General features: G+C 36.8%; 1 long non-coding RNA gene across 2 annotated transcripts; it reads right to left on the bottom strand.

Annotated features, from left to right (window-relative positions):
* Window positions 1-707: 707 nt before the first annotated feature.
* LOC136851522 (uncharacterized) lies at window positions 708-13,471 on the bottom strand. 2 transcript variants are annotated; one of them, XR_010856907.1, is made up of 6 exons: window positions 13,457-13,471; window positions 13,109-13,292; window positions 8,162-8,269; window positions 3,586-6,452; window positions 3,209-3,327; window positions 708-907 (listed from the first exon to the last, which is right to left on the bottom strand). It is a non-coding gene; the product is annotated as an uncharacterized lncRNA (long non-coding RNA). The 2 variants fall into 2 exon arrangements; XR_010856906.1 differs by lacking the exon at window positions 13,457-13,471 and having other exon boundaries at window positions 13,109-13,301.
* Window positions 13,472-14,025: the final 554 nt, after the last annotated feature.

The following is a 14,025-nucleotide window of genomic DNA, read 5'->3' as shown; positions in this document are numbered from 1 at the left end:
AACACACAGGGAAATATGTAAAAGGGTTGTAAGTCTTAACCTGGCTTAGGGTGTATTGCTAAGCCATCTTCAGAGGACTGATACATAGTGGTAGAAATTAATAATATATATATATATATATATATATATATATATATATATATATATATATATATATATATATATATATATATAACATCAAGCCATTTCTAGTGACAAGAGTCATAAAAAGAAAGGACAGTAATCTCTGTCACATTGATACATACGAGTAAATTGATGAACCATTGATAAACACCGTATGCAGAAAACTTCCGCAGTACCAAGGCCAATAGAATTTGCGCAGCACTAGCTAATCCGTACACCCACACAGGAGACTCCCCCCACCCCACCCCACCCCACCCCGCCTACACCCTCCCCATTCACTCATTGCCTCATTCATCCTTACCATGCCCGCACACTCTCGTTTCTTTGATGTGGATGCCCCTCCTTTCCAGTATATTTATAAACACGTTAGATGTTTAAGGATGTCCCACCACCTACTGACTATCAGACTATCACAACCTGCTGTGGTTAGGAAAAAAAGGCCGCCGTGCTGGCAACCTCTGGCAACTCATTCGGATTGGCAGAGGAAACAAGAGGTTGCAACCCTTTCGGGGCTACTCCCTCCACAGAGGAATAGGCTTGTGGTAATAAATATATATCAACATAAGGCAAAAATAAAAGAATGCTTCACAAAGTCTTCGTGTATTTTACTGTGCATACAGATATCTCCGAAGGACATTTACAGTATCTTATCATGCATTTTGAGAAAAGTTTCACCAGCGTTCAGGCGTCGTGATTGCTATTGAAAATGTATGGTTCCTGTTAGGTAGAGAACCAGAACGATGGTGCCAGCTATGATCGCCAGTACTATGAAGACGCCGCAGCACTGCAAAAGAGAAAGCTTTCTTTTAAAACTCTTATTATAAAATTATGTCTCAAACTTCCAAGCCACATGAAAAAAGGAGAGAGAGAGAGTTGGACGCAGGGTATTTGCCCTTCCCTTGTGAAAATTCAAGCATTACCGAAGTAGGCAGTTAATAAAAGGGTCTGTACTAAAATTGAAGCGGCAGTAGGTTGGAATGAGATCAAGAAGTGAGCAGGGTAAGTTTTGGGGTTTGTATCAGCAAATACAAATACGGAGAGAGAGCTTTTACCGAAGTGTTGCTTTATTTTTTTTTTTAATCATCCGAGCTTCATTATAAACCATTGCTGCTTGTACCAGAATGCTCACATTTGTTATAGTTTTCTATAGAACATGATTTTTAGTTTTCTGTAAAAGAAAACTATTGCGCCGGCTTTGTCTGTCCGTCCGCACTTTTTTGTCCGCACTTTTTTCTGTCCGCCCTCAGATCCTAAAACTGCTGAGTCTAGAGGGCTGCAAATTGATATGTTGATCATCCACCCCCAATCATCAAACATACCAAGTTGCAGCCCTCTAGCCTTAGTAGTTTTTATTTTATTTAAGGTTAAAGTTAGCCATAATCGTGCGTCTGGCAACGATAGAGGACAGGCCACCACCGGGCCGTGGTTAAAATTTCATGAGCCGCGGCTCATACAGCATTATACCACCGAAAGATAGATCTATTTTCGGTGGCCTTGAGTATAGCTGTACAGAAAACTCGATTGCGCCGAAGAAACTTCGGCGTATTTTTTACTTGCTTACACTTAGCCCTACTTTTTTCATCCGAACTAGTGGGTAACATAAGCTCTTGAACTACATCAGGAGATTAGATTTTACTAAGCCCAGAAAAAACTGCATGTCAGTGAATAACATCATATCTGCGTAAAATTATGAAATATAACAACTATGTCTTTCACGCATAATGTGGCTTCAGTTACAAGACTAATTTAAATGTGAGTTGCGATGAGAATTCCCAGTGGTTGTAAAATCCTTTTTGAAGCATAAAAATGTTTTCAAGAGTAATTAGTTAACATAATCAGAGTACGAAATACCAAGAGGAATGAGTTCCTCAGGGTAGCATCCTAAAAGGTACTCTTTTTAATACTGGCCATTTGTGGCCTTGCCAGACTTATTCCTGAGGACCTATAATATAAACTATTTTTGTTGATTTTTTTTTTTTTTTTTTTTTTTTACTTTGCTGCTGGGTACATGTCCATAACAGGACAACAGATTTTTAAGCTCGGTTGCATGAGAAGAATTCGCCCAAACCAGGACTTATGCGTAGATAGTGCAGGTTTCCTTGTTTTCAGAGACCAGATTCCTTAAGGTTCATATGTGCCAGTAGACTCCTGGGTTTTTGTCTCACCTGAATTAAGGGCCATGTGTACGAAGTCTTTTGTTCTGTTGAAACTTCTCTTCTACACAACATAAATCAGTTAGTCCATCGACTCTTGCATAGTTTTAGGTTTCCTTGTTCATGTTTAATTATTCTTAATGATATTTACTTGTTTGCCGATTTGTTTATTTGGTATCGTTTCTCTTAACTTGCATTTTATTGTATCGCTTTTATTCTGGCCTAATTTCTTCACTATTCACTTGATGTTCGTTAATTGTGCAGTAGGTTGCTTAGCAAGTTAATGTTTGCACTTTGAATATTAAAAAATCATTCTCTACGTTTTAGATTTTATGGTTGACCATTCAGGATGATCTGAATTCTGTATATTCTTGAATGAGTGTGTTTATTCAAAGGTAAATTTTTACTAAGGTCATCACTGAATATTAAAGTAAGTATGAGTTAAATTTCGGAATGTACCTTAAGATTCGGGTGTAGATGATGTTTTAGTTCGTGCCAACCATCAGTGTTATAGTTAACGTTTTTTCATATTTAAATACTTATGGAATTTATGTGACATCCAACTTTTTATCCTTATTTAAATGCTTATTGAATTTATAGTTTCATCCTACAAAGTGCGTACGCAATGCGAGGTATATTCTCACACTTTTAAGTATGTTTTCACACTCTTAAGTACCTTCTCATTTTTTTTTAGCATAGTTTCACATTTGTGAGTATGTTCTCTGAAACATCTCCCTATTGCACGTTTATTTATACGTTAAGTTAGCACTTTCCCTGACCAGTTGTGAGATACCACAATATTTGGGGTGTAGATTATCCGCCCCTTCAATGAACTAGAGCTGTGATTTCAAGCTCAATCCTAAACTTTTAAGAACTGCACCCATAACAATGCCCCTTTTCACTTAACAACATCAAGAGACTTGTGTACTTACGATACCCGTCGTGGAATCTTGACAGCAGCAACAGCATGCGCTGCACTTGCAGCATATGTAAAAGCACCTTTCGCAGCACATAATTGGAATACGTGAGGAGTGCTTCAGTCCGGTAGAATCTGTGAGAGTACTTGTTTAAATAAAGCTGCAGAGACAATCGGCGCGATAACGTATTGACCGTTCATTGTTTTAAAGGAGATAATTTTTTTCCCATTGTTGTATTCCAAGAAATCTGTATATAGGAAGTGGCATCCATACTTTTTTCATTATATATATATAATTATATATATATATATATATATATATATATATATATATATATATATATATATATATATATATATATACATACATACATACATACACAACATACATACACAAGGTACGAAGTGGAGGAACTGTATAAGGGGTAGGCAGAGTTCAAGGACAGGTCCTCAGCGATAAGAAGAATAACTTGCAGGTAACCTATAGACTTACAGGACCTAGGAAGAAAAGAAGTGTGTGCCTGGATAGTGAGATTAGAAGTGTTTGAAGTGCAGATGTATGACACAAAAGCGATAAGAAGAATAACTTAGCCTATAGACTTCCAGGACCTAGGAAGAAAAGAAGTGTGTGTCTGGATAGTGAGATCAGAAGTGTTTGAAGTGCAGGTGTGTGACACAAAAGCGATAAGAAGAATACCTTGCAGGTAGCCTATAGACTTACAGGACCTAGGAAGAAAAGAAGTGTGTGTCTGGATAGTGAGATCAGAAGTGTTTGAAGTGCAGGTGTGTGACACAAAAGCGATAAGAAGAATAACTTGCAGGTAGCCTATAGACTTACAGGACCTAGGAGGAAAAGAAGTGTGTTTCTGGATAGTGAGATTAGAAGTGTTTGAAGTGCAGGTGTGTGACACAAAAGCGATAGGAAGAATAACTTGCAGGTAGCCTAGAGACTTCCAGGACCTAGGAAGAAAAGAAATGTATATCTGGATATTGAGACTAGAAGTGTTTGAAGTGCAGGTGTATGACACAAAAGAGGAAGACTAAGGAAGTGAAAGATGGTGATGGCATCTTGGTGAATTTGAGCAAGATCTTTAGAGAGAGAAAAAGCTGTACTGGACACAAGTCAATTCAAAGAAAAGATTAACGAGCGAATCCATTTCAGAGCAAAATCAAATTAAATGTAGCTGTGCCTTCTGAAGAAACAATTGGTCTTGTGAGGACAGAGGGATTGTTTTTGTCTGTACAGTTGTGAACTGAAAGACAGATTTGACTGATATGAAGTGAAAGGGTTAGCGTTAATTTGAGAATGATTCTGTAAGAACCCATTAACAAGGCTGAAGAGTGGAAAGGCATCTGGGATTGATGATACAGGAGAGATACTGCAGCATGGGGGGTGGGGTGATTTTTGTGGCTGGTGTGTCTGGAGAAGGAAAAATCCTCAATGAATTAGTTAGGGTAAAAGTCTTTCCTTTGAACAAAGAAATTTGTAATTTGAATTATCCGGTCTTAGAATTACTTAACATACCTGGTAAAGTGTATGGTCTCGTTTTCATTGATAAAGTAAGACTGATCATCAAAGGTTTAACAGGGGAAGTTCTTTGTGTGATTAGATTGTCAAAGTAGTTTGATCAAGTAATTGTTGTTAATTGGTTTTCATGGACATATTTCATGCTTCCTTTCAGTATTTTTACATTTTGAAACCCAGTTTGCAGCACACGCTTCCAACGGTTTTTTCTGTTGATATCATTGCCTATCTAGACAGGAATTGGTATTAAAGTCAGTCTTAAGAAAATACCTGTATTAATAACAAACCAAGATTGCACATTAGTATTACAGAGTTGAATGCATAATGAATTGTTAAATTAAAACGAATAGGAATAATGAAACTCCATTCTGACGGACATAAGCCTTAGTAAGAATTTATCTAACTACATACCCATACGGATTTTCCTAAAATGACATCTTTTGCAGGATCGGCTTCGAAAAAAATAGAATGGTTCTTGAACACTAGCTGGCCGTTTCCTTTGAGTTATTGGCATATGTCTCGCTGGGAAAAAGAAAATATAAGCAGGCACAACACTTATTTTGGTTTGTTACATAAATGCAACTGCAAGGCGCGTCAAAGGCGTCAGTGTGATGGTCGCTGGTTTGTGAGATAGACGAAGTTGCGCGCGCACCGTGGAGAATACAACTCTGCGGTTACTGATCCATTCAATAATGGGTTGAAATATATTCTAAAAGACATACTGACGCCTTACCCACAGATATGAACATCAGTAATTTTTTGTTGTTGTTGCTTCGTGTGAATGCATCTGTATGAACGCTGATGGTCTATAGAAATATTTTGGTAGTATGAAACTATTTAAAAAAAAAAAAAACACTTTCAGTGAGCTGATGATAACGAGCATCTTTTGAAAAAGAATAGTTGATTTCGCTTAGGCAAAAGGCTGTTGACACGTGCATCGTCTGTTTATCCTGGCTCTGAACAATATTTCAACTCTTGAATTCTTCTTATTGCCTTAGACGTCAATGAACAACGATTATCTGGTGATTTGTTCTTATTGTTTGGCTGTAGAGTCACTGGATCCCGGATCAACATAACAGAATTAGACAGAAATATAATTACGTCTATGCTGGTATGCTCATCTTCTTTATAACATTTTATATACTATAGACTTTTTTTTTAATTTTTCCAGAACTTGATTTTCCCATGCCCAAGTGTATGATCTTCAAAAAAAAAAAAAAAAAAAACCGTACAAAATAGCTGCTTGAAATTCAAGAGAACCCCTTTTTCCATTTCTTTGCAAATATTGATATAGCAGTTGCAAACTTTACCATTACTAATGCTAATGCTTCTTCCGCTCAATCGACAGTATAATTATATTTTTATACGTCTTTCCTTCTGCCCAGCGTTTCCTAATTATGCGCTTTTTAACAACCTACCGACATCTTTTCGCCCCCCTGTCGATAAATATTTTTGAAATTTATGTAAAAGCTTGCTCTGTGAGAACATACGCACAATAATAATAATAATAATAATAATAATAATAATAATAATAATAATAATAATAATAATAATAATGATTATAAAGACTGGGGATCTCTGTCAATAGTAGTAATTTGATTGACGAAGGGAAGTTCTCCGCAGATGCTCCTTATCGGTGTTTTCCAACCCTTCGCTGCCTGGGGCCTTTGATCTTAATTAGGCAGTATTCCATCTTCCGGATCCTGGTATCTCCCATCTCCATCAAGCTCATTTGCTGCAGGAGTAAAATAATGATTAGTGCCTTAGATTTTATCGGACTTGAGTGAATCATGTTATATGAGCTTGTATATTGGTGCTAGACCAAAATGTTCTGTGACCTTGCATTTAATGGACTAGACCGAAATGGTGTATGACCTTGACTCAGCGAAAATGTTGCATGACCCTGCATGTTAATGGAGACCAACATGTTCTGTGGTCCTGTATTTAATGAACTAGACCAAGATGTTGTTTGACTTTATATGTTAATTACGTTGATGCTAGATCGAAATGTTCTTCGATTCTGTGTGCGACGGATTAGACCAAAATGTTCTGGGACCTTACATTTAATGGACTTGACCAAAATGTTGTATGACCTTACATGACAATGCTAGATCAAAATGTTTTGTAACTTCGTAGTTAATGGACTAGACCAGTATGTTGTGTGACCTTGTACAGTATATTAATGCTAGACCAAAATGATCTGTGATCTTGTACTTAATGGGCTTTACCAAAACACTGTATGACATTGTATGGTAATGCTAGATAAAAGTTCTGTGACATTGTAATTAATGGACTAGACAAAATGTTCAGCTAATATTAAAAATATTAGCCTTATATTGTTTATAAAAGCAAAAATATTGCTTGGCTTTGTATTGAATTAATTAGCCAAAAATGTTTGTTATTAAAAAAAAAGCTGGGGGCGGGGGCAACAGGGAACACCGAAGAGGTAGATTTCTTCCTAAGACAATAACTTCATTGGTGTTAACCAAGACATGTCATGTATATATTCTATATATTTGATTTAGAAAGCATTTAAACTCGTCGAGACGCATTTAAATGGTAAACTGATAAATTAAAATTTATATAGCCAATTATAACCTATAATGGACCACAGACGCACTTTATATGTATTTTAATTCTGTTTGGTGCTAAACTTGACCTTTATCTGTTTATTTAGTAATTTGTTGACGGACAGCGTTGCTAAAGCCTTTCCGGGATAAAATGTTTACCTAATCACTTCTTAAACCCGTAAGCACTGTAATCATATAATTGGACACGTATTCAAATGAGGATATTTCGCTAAACTGATAAAGAGAATACTGATGCAATAGAGGGTGTTCCTTATCTTGGGAAGTATTACGTAGGCTTTCCCTTGTGACGTAATATCAATCAGCATTTGGGGACCTTATGCTGTATTACCATGTTGTATGTGTTTATTTATTTATTTTTTTTTTCACCATACACCTTTCGCCTTTAGAAGGGATGGCTCCAAAGGGTATTAACGGTCTGGTCCTTAGAGTCTCTTTGTGATGTTGCTAGCCCCTTGACTTTCTTTACCTTGGCTGAGGTCCTTCACAATCGACTAGCCACCAGGTACATAATTACCGCTTAGGTCAGTAAGGGCACTGAGGATTTTTCAGGGTGCGAGCCTGAAGACGTTTCTCCTCGTAGGACCGATTTAGGGTTAACCACTGAGCTATGGGGACCTTACATCTATGCACTTAAGAATTTTTTCATTTATGTATCTATTCATTTATTATATTTTCGATTTTATGGGATTTCATTACATACCAAGTCAAGAAGACTCCACCTTTTTTTTTTTTCTTCAAAAAATTCACAATTTCTTTTTAATAATTTTTTCTATCAAGGGAAGGGCTCTCGTCTACCCACCCTGTCGGCCTTTGCATAAAAAAAGAAATAGATTTTCATAGATAGACAACTTACCTCCACTGATTAAAGTCGCCGCCTCTAGATTCCTAGAGTTCCTGTAAAGTGCAGGATCAAGACGATGATTGCGGCCACCACCACCAAGACGATTAGACCAATGACGACCTGGAAGATGAGGGAGGTGAGGTTATTAAGTAAGCATTATGAATTAATTAATTAATTTATTTATTTGATATGGCGAATAAGAGGAGACGAGCATGGCTGCCAATCTCTAGCGGTCTTCCTTCCCACATTCACGTTTCCAAACACCTATAAACATCCATCGCTGTAATGCAGATATCTCGCCCCCTTGTGTTTAAGCTTTATTCTTTTTCTTCTTTTTATTCGTACCTGGGCTATAAATAGGTGTTTGTTCGTTCTTATTATTGTCCTTTGCTTTGAAGAAAAAAAGTCGTTTGGGAGAATGGAAGCCGGGGTGGGGGGGAGGTGTTAGGACTGACCTGATGGATTTAAGCGAGGCCATCGGGAGTACTCCCGTGGGCTCGATTTAAGTGGCAGGTTAAATGGTCCAGGAGATTCAGAGGGGAGAAAAGACTTCCCCAAAGATGTTAAGCTGGTGTCACATCATCAAAGGTCAGTGAGGTAGGGACTGAGTTTTATAGCTCAATAAAAAAAATATGTAAAAATGCAGACCGTACCTCTTGCCCAGGCATCCCCGTAGAGGGGTAGTGTCGTCAGTGCGCCTCATGCGGTGCACTGTAGGCTTTGCTTAAGGGTCTTTGCAGCGTCCCTTCGGTCCCTAGCTGCAACCCATTCTATTCCTTTTACAGTACCTCCGTTAATATGCTTTTTCTTCTCTCGTACTTTTCACCCTCTTCTAACGAGTGTTCCTCCTGTTACACCTTTCAGACTTCTTTATTCTCAAGTTCCATTTTAGCGCTGAATGACTTCTTAGGACTCAGTGCTTGGCCTTTGGCCTAAATTTCATATTCCATTCCATTGCCTGGCAGAGTTGTTATGCGGAAGCTCGCGAGGAGGGCAGTCTTTTAGTTTCGGTTCGTTATCTGTTTGTTAGCATGATTTCACAAAATAAAAAAAAAAAAAATTTGGATTATTAACTAAATTGAACCAAAGGTTGGGTGGCTTGGGGAGAAGGGAGTTTTTGAGGCATGTATATCATCCTCTTTTTTTGTAGGCAAATCTTTGTTTCTCATTTCATCTGTTTTTACCATACTCCTCTGTTCTTGTTAGGTTTTCGTATTTCCACTGTAAGTAATTCTTCTTAGAAGCTGTCCTGTTTGGCTTGTTTCACGTGAACGTGTAGTACATAATATAACATGAATACTTAGAAATTGCATCGGAATTTAATTCAATTAAAAGTATATTTCGTGGTGGTTCTTTTAATAGATTTCGTCCGAAAATGAAAGGTTTTATTTAATCAAGTTCTTGCAGCATTTCTTTAATTTCCGAAACGATTCGTATAATTTTAATCGAAAATGACCTTCAAATATGACTGATTTATTTATGAATATTGTTACTTGTGCACGTGTTTCCTAATTATTGTCCGTGATTTGTAAGAAGAATGAAATAAAAATAGTCAGTGAAACTTGCGACTGTTTTTAGAAAGTTTGACCGTCTCTTTCTGGCGTACTTTTAAACAGCCGTTTGGAAAAGTTTCTCTTTATTTATTTGTTTGTTATTTAATCTTTGTATTGTACTACACTTCTCTCCATTTAAGGACTGTAGTTGTAATTACAAATGACTTTCAATCAATCAATTCTGGTCCCATTTCACTCTTTTCTTTGTTGTTGTACTGACTTTTTGTGAAAGCTTCTGTAGCTAGTTATTGGCCTTTATATTATATATATATATATATATATATATATATATATATATATATTTATATATATATATATATATATATATATATATATATATATATATATTGTGTTATATATATGTGAGAAATAATGCCATGTAGTAATAGTAATGATTTTTATAAATATGTAGATGAAACCTTCATTAATTTTATACATAATATTCCCTGCAATCGATCGTGAATATTTTTAATCCCCAGTCATAATAATATAAATTTCAATAAAGACTTGACTCAGAAAGAATCTCTTCCAGTAATCACTACTGAAAATATACATTGCAGTAAAAAATTTGTCATTAAACACAGGATTTTCATTTACGACATCGGATCACCTTCAATAGAACCCTTTGTGAATTTAAAAACAATGAAAGAAGAAAACTTGGAATGCAACCCTTCCCTTATTTCGAGACAGTCATATTTTTCCTCCTTCAGAAATCTCTCTGTCGGCCAAAGATTAACCTACAACCTTTAGTTGAGATATCGGACTGGATAACTTATCGGAGGACTGAGAAAATTCCCCGCCTGTCCTTATCAGATCTTGAAGCGATTTGCTGTGAAATTATGTGAAAGTATTAATTAATTAATTATCGACAAAGGCTGTAGGACGTCATAAAAAATAGCAGTAGAGTCTTCGAATGCTTTCCATGCTTATCGTTGTGATTTTTCCCTACTTGACTGTGATCAAGTGTCCCCGTTTTCAGCCCCACCCAAACTGAACTAACAAGTGGGGTTGGCCTGAAAGACTGCCTTGACCCTTTTACTTATCAGATGAAGATGATGAATCGATGAAATCGGAATTCTTAGAGAAGCTTTTCACAGAAAAGTTAGTAGTAACAGCACCGAGTCATTTTCTTCACACTGAAATCAGAATTTTGTGATTTGCTCATCTCACTGTTTTGTTCCTCAAGATTCACAATCTGGTCTTGAATAAGTGTGGTTTAACCTCAGTGTGTCCATAGCAGTTGGTGTAAGACTATTTGAACACTTGCGACAGAGTATATTATATGGCTAAAGAAAATCTGAAAAGGATACAAATCATGGAAAAACTGTTGACCCATTTTGCTGCACTTTTTTTTAAAAGAGACTGACCAGAAAATTAAGATGTAAACACTGATCTTGACTGGAAACATTTTCAGCTGCTGTGAAATAATGTGACTTGTTTCGTTCCCTAAAGTAAAATAGGGTGGCGATTTCATCTTAAATCCTCTTGCATTCTCGAACGTATATGCATATAGATCGGACATTCCATTGCACCATAGTCATGCATGCAGTCACAAGCACTGTAAATTCGATAAGATTTCGTTCTGAACGGCCATCTTTACTGATAGCGCAACGTTCAGTGAGGAATCATTAAGAAAGCTTTGCTTTGTAAGCAAACTGATATTAGGAGTCAGAATAAGTCTATGATAATGTTAATCCTGTTGTTGAATCTTTGGAATTACACAAATTCAGACTTGGTGCAAATGCTTCTCTTTATTGGGCAGAGTGACGTGAATTCCACTTCATAGTTAATTTGTTTGTCGCATTTTTCTTTTTTATCAGTCTTTCGTGGACTGTTCTTCGCTTCTCAGTTTCTTTGTACGTACCTGGTTAGGTAAGGTTAGGCTGCTCTTTAATTGAGACCCTTGGGTTTATAACACTCTGCTTCTTTAACTAGGATTGCAATTTAACGCACAATAATAATGGTATTAAGAATAACACACAGTATTCTTCATTGGCACTTCTGAAGACTGGATCTGTAAGGAGTATGATGGGTATGTTTACAGCAAATGTCCAAACACTGCACTGCGTCTGTAAGAGTAAAGATCGTCAGTATTTTGTAATTTACTATGGTTATTGAAATGAGCACTCATCTCAAAGTACTTTCTCATTATTTTAAAGATTTTTTCTTAATCTTAGCTGATTGTTCTCTATACCCTGACAGAAAAACATTCTATATATACAAATATATATATATATATATATATATATATATATATATATATATATATATATATATATATATATATATATATATATATATATATACTGTATACAGTATTTGTGACTCACTGAATCATCCAGAGCTCAATCGTCATATCCTCCATCTGTATTAGCAACTCAATGTTAAAATCTCGCTTGCCAGTTTTATTTCGCTTGCAAAGAGCATTCCAAGCGTGATTTTACTTAGCACGTTTCCCTAACAATGGTGATAGGTCATTGTTAACCTGCTTCAGTCAGGGATGGCTGGTATTCGAATGTTTGGGTGGAGCGTAGGGATGGCTGGTATTCGAATGTTTGGGTGGAGTCAGTGAAGGGATGGCTGGTATTCGAATGTTTGGGTGGAGCAGTGAAATAGTAGAATAAATGGCCCGCAACAAATAATCATAAAACATGAACTCCAGCTCAGAATTTATTGTTCAGGTTTCATTGGCTTAATTCAAATGTAGGCCAGCAGCTGAGTGGTGAGAAATATAAAATACTTATAAATATCTACAAGTCAAACAGAACAGCTTCGATGCAGTATGTAGAAAGTAGATGTATATACTCTGAAGTGAAAGTAAAAGATTTCATAATTTGCTCTTTTCCAGTCAGGAGATATACACGGCTTTATTTTGCTTGTATGCCCCCAATTCAATGGGTAAAATGCAAAATGTCTGTAAACAATTGTCGTAAAAGTTCAGACCGGCTTCCCTTTTTAATATACTTTACAAGGTAAGTGACAAAAGTTGTGATGTCAAGATGCATTCAAGGAACATACAAACATCTCTGAACAAGCAGAAATCATCAGTTTCCTTCTATACATCGTAACGGTTGTCCTACTCTTACTTTAGATAAGCTGTTTTGACCTTTTTCCCACACTTATGATAATAATGGTTCCCCCATAATTTCACCACAGAAACATTGTCCAAATCTCCACTCAAGGTTTACTTCCCAAGGCTTTTGTTCTTGCATGAAAATTAATAACTCAAATTTTCATGGCTACCTCTCCGCTTCAAGTGGCTTATATGCCATATTACTAAGGCTTGCTGCAAGTTCCAAAGCATTTACATTTTGGAAGGGTTTACTGTAGGCGAGTTGCCTTCACGGAGCTTCACTCTAAGGGGAAAAGAAAAATGTTAGCAATAAAAAACCAGGGTTCTACTCACTCCACAGCATATGTTTCCCCCGCAGCAGCAGCAAAGTGCACATGTAGCGCATTCGCACAGTTCACATAAACAGCATTCGCACAATTCACACATGTTCTTGGTCTGTGCAGGTTATTAAAATGCTTTCAGAAGTTCACGACACAAACAGTCCACTCGGCTGAAGACTTGAATGATATGGCCACGGCTGGTAGATGTGAAGAGACTTTTTATCTTATCTTTAAGTAAGCATTAGGAATGTGATAAGGCCTTGTGACAACGTAACGCTCATGAGCACAATGTAATATTTAGTTAGGGATAAGATTTTTGTTTAATGGATTATGCAAGTGTAATATATTTACAGGCACTCACACAGGGTGTGGAAGTTTTCGGACCTAATGTGAAGTGCAGACAGGCAAATTTTGGCAATGTAATGTCTCACACCGCAACGTTCCTACTGTTCTGTACCACACCTGTAAAAAGCAATGCAGTTTTAACACCGTCAGTCTTTTTCATGGGGAGGAAGATTAGGAATAAGCAAGTTCTTACGTAGCCTATCCCAGTTAACAGAGTCGTTTAGAATAGAAGGGTTATGAACAAGTGGAAATTGCTCCGAAAGTAAGACTATTTACTCCATCTCATGTTATGGTAAGGGCCTAAACTCCGAGAAACGGTTACCAAGGGAGATTTTAAGACAGGTATTTTACATTGTAATGTGGAAGTTGGTGGAGACATTGTAGTGCCTTTTGATCAGGTGCACCCAGTAAGTGCCAATTAACTTGACAATACAGATGAACAAATGTACAAACCGCTCGTCAAGTGTGACTAAAGAGTCTGTTCTTGCACCAACTCGATTCATACCAAGAGTACCCCTTGATAGAATGGGTAGGGGGTAAGGGGAAGTCTCCTGAAAGAGTAGAGTTGTTACTGCTAAGGATCAA

Source organism: Macrobrachium rosenbergii, chromosome 23 (assembly GCF_040412425.1).
Source record: "Macrobrachium rosenbergii isolate ZJJX-2024 chromosome 23, ASM4041242v1, whole genome shotgun sequence".
In the NCBI taxonomy this organism is placed as follows: Eukaryota; Metazoa; Arthropoda; class Malacostraca; order Decapoda; family Palaemonidae; genus Macrobrachium; species Macrobrachium rosenbergii.
The sequence above is the reverse complement of the archived record's forward strand: the minus strand, read 5'-3'. Positions and strand labels throughout refer to the sequence as shown.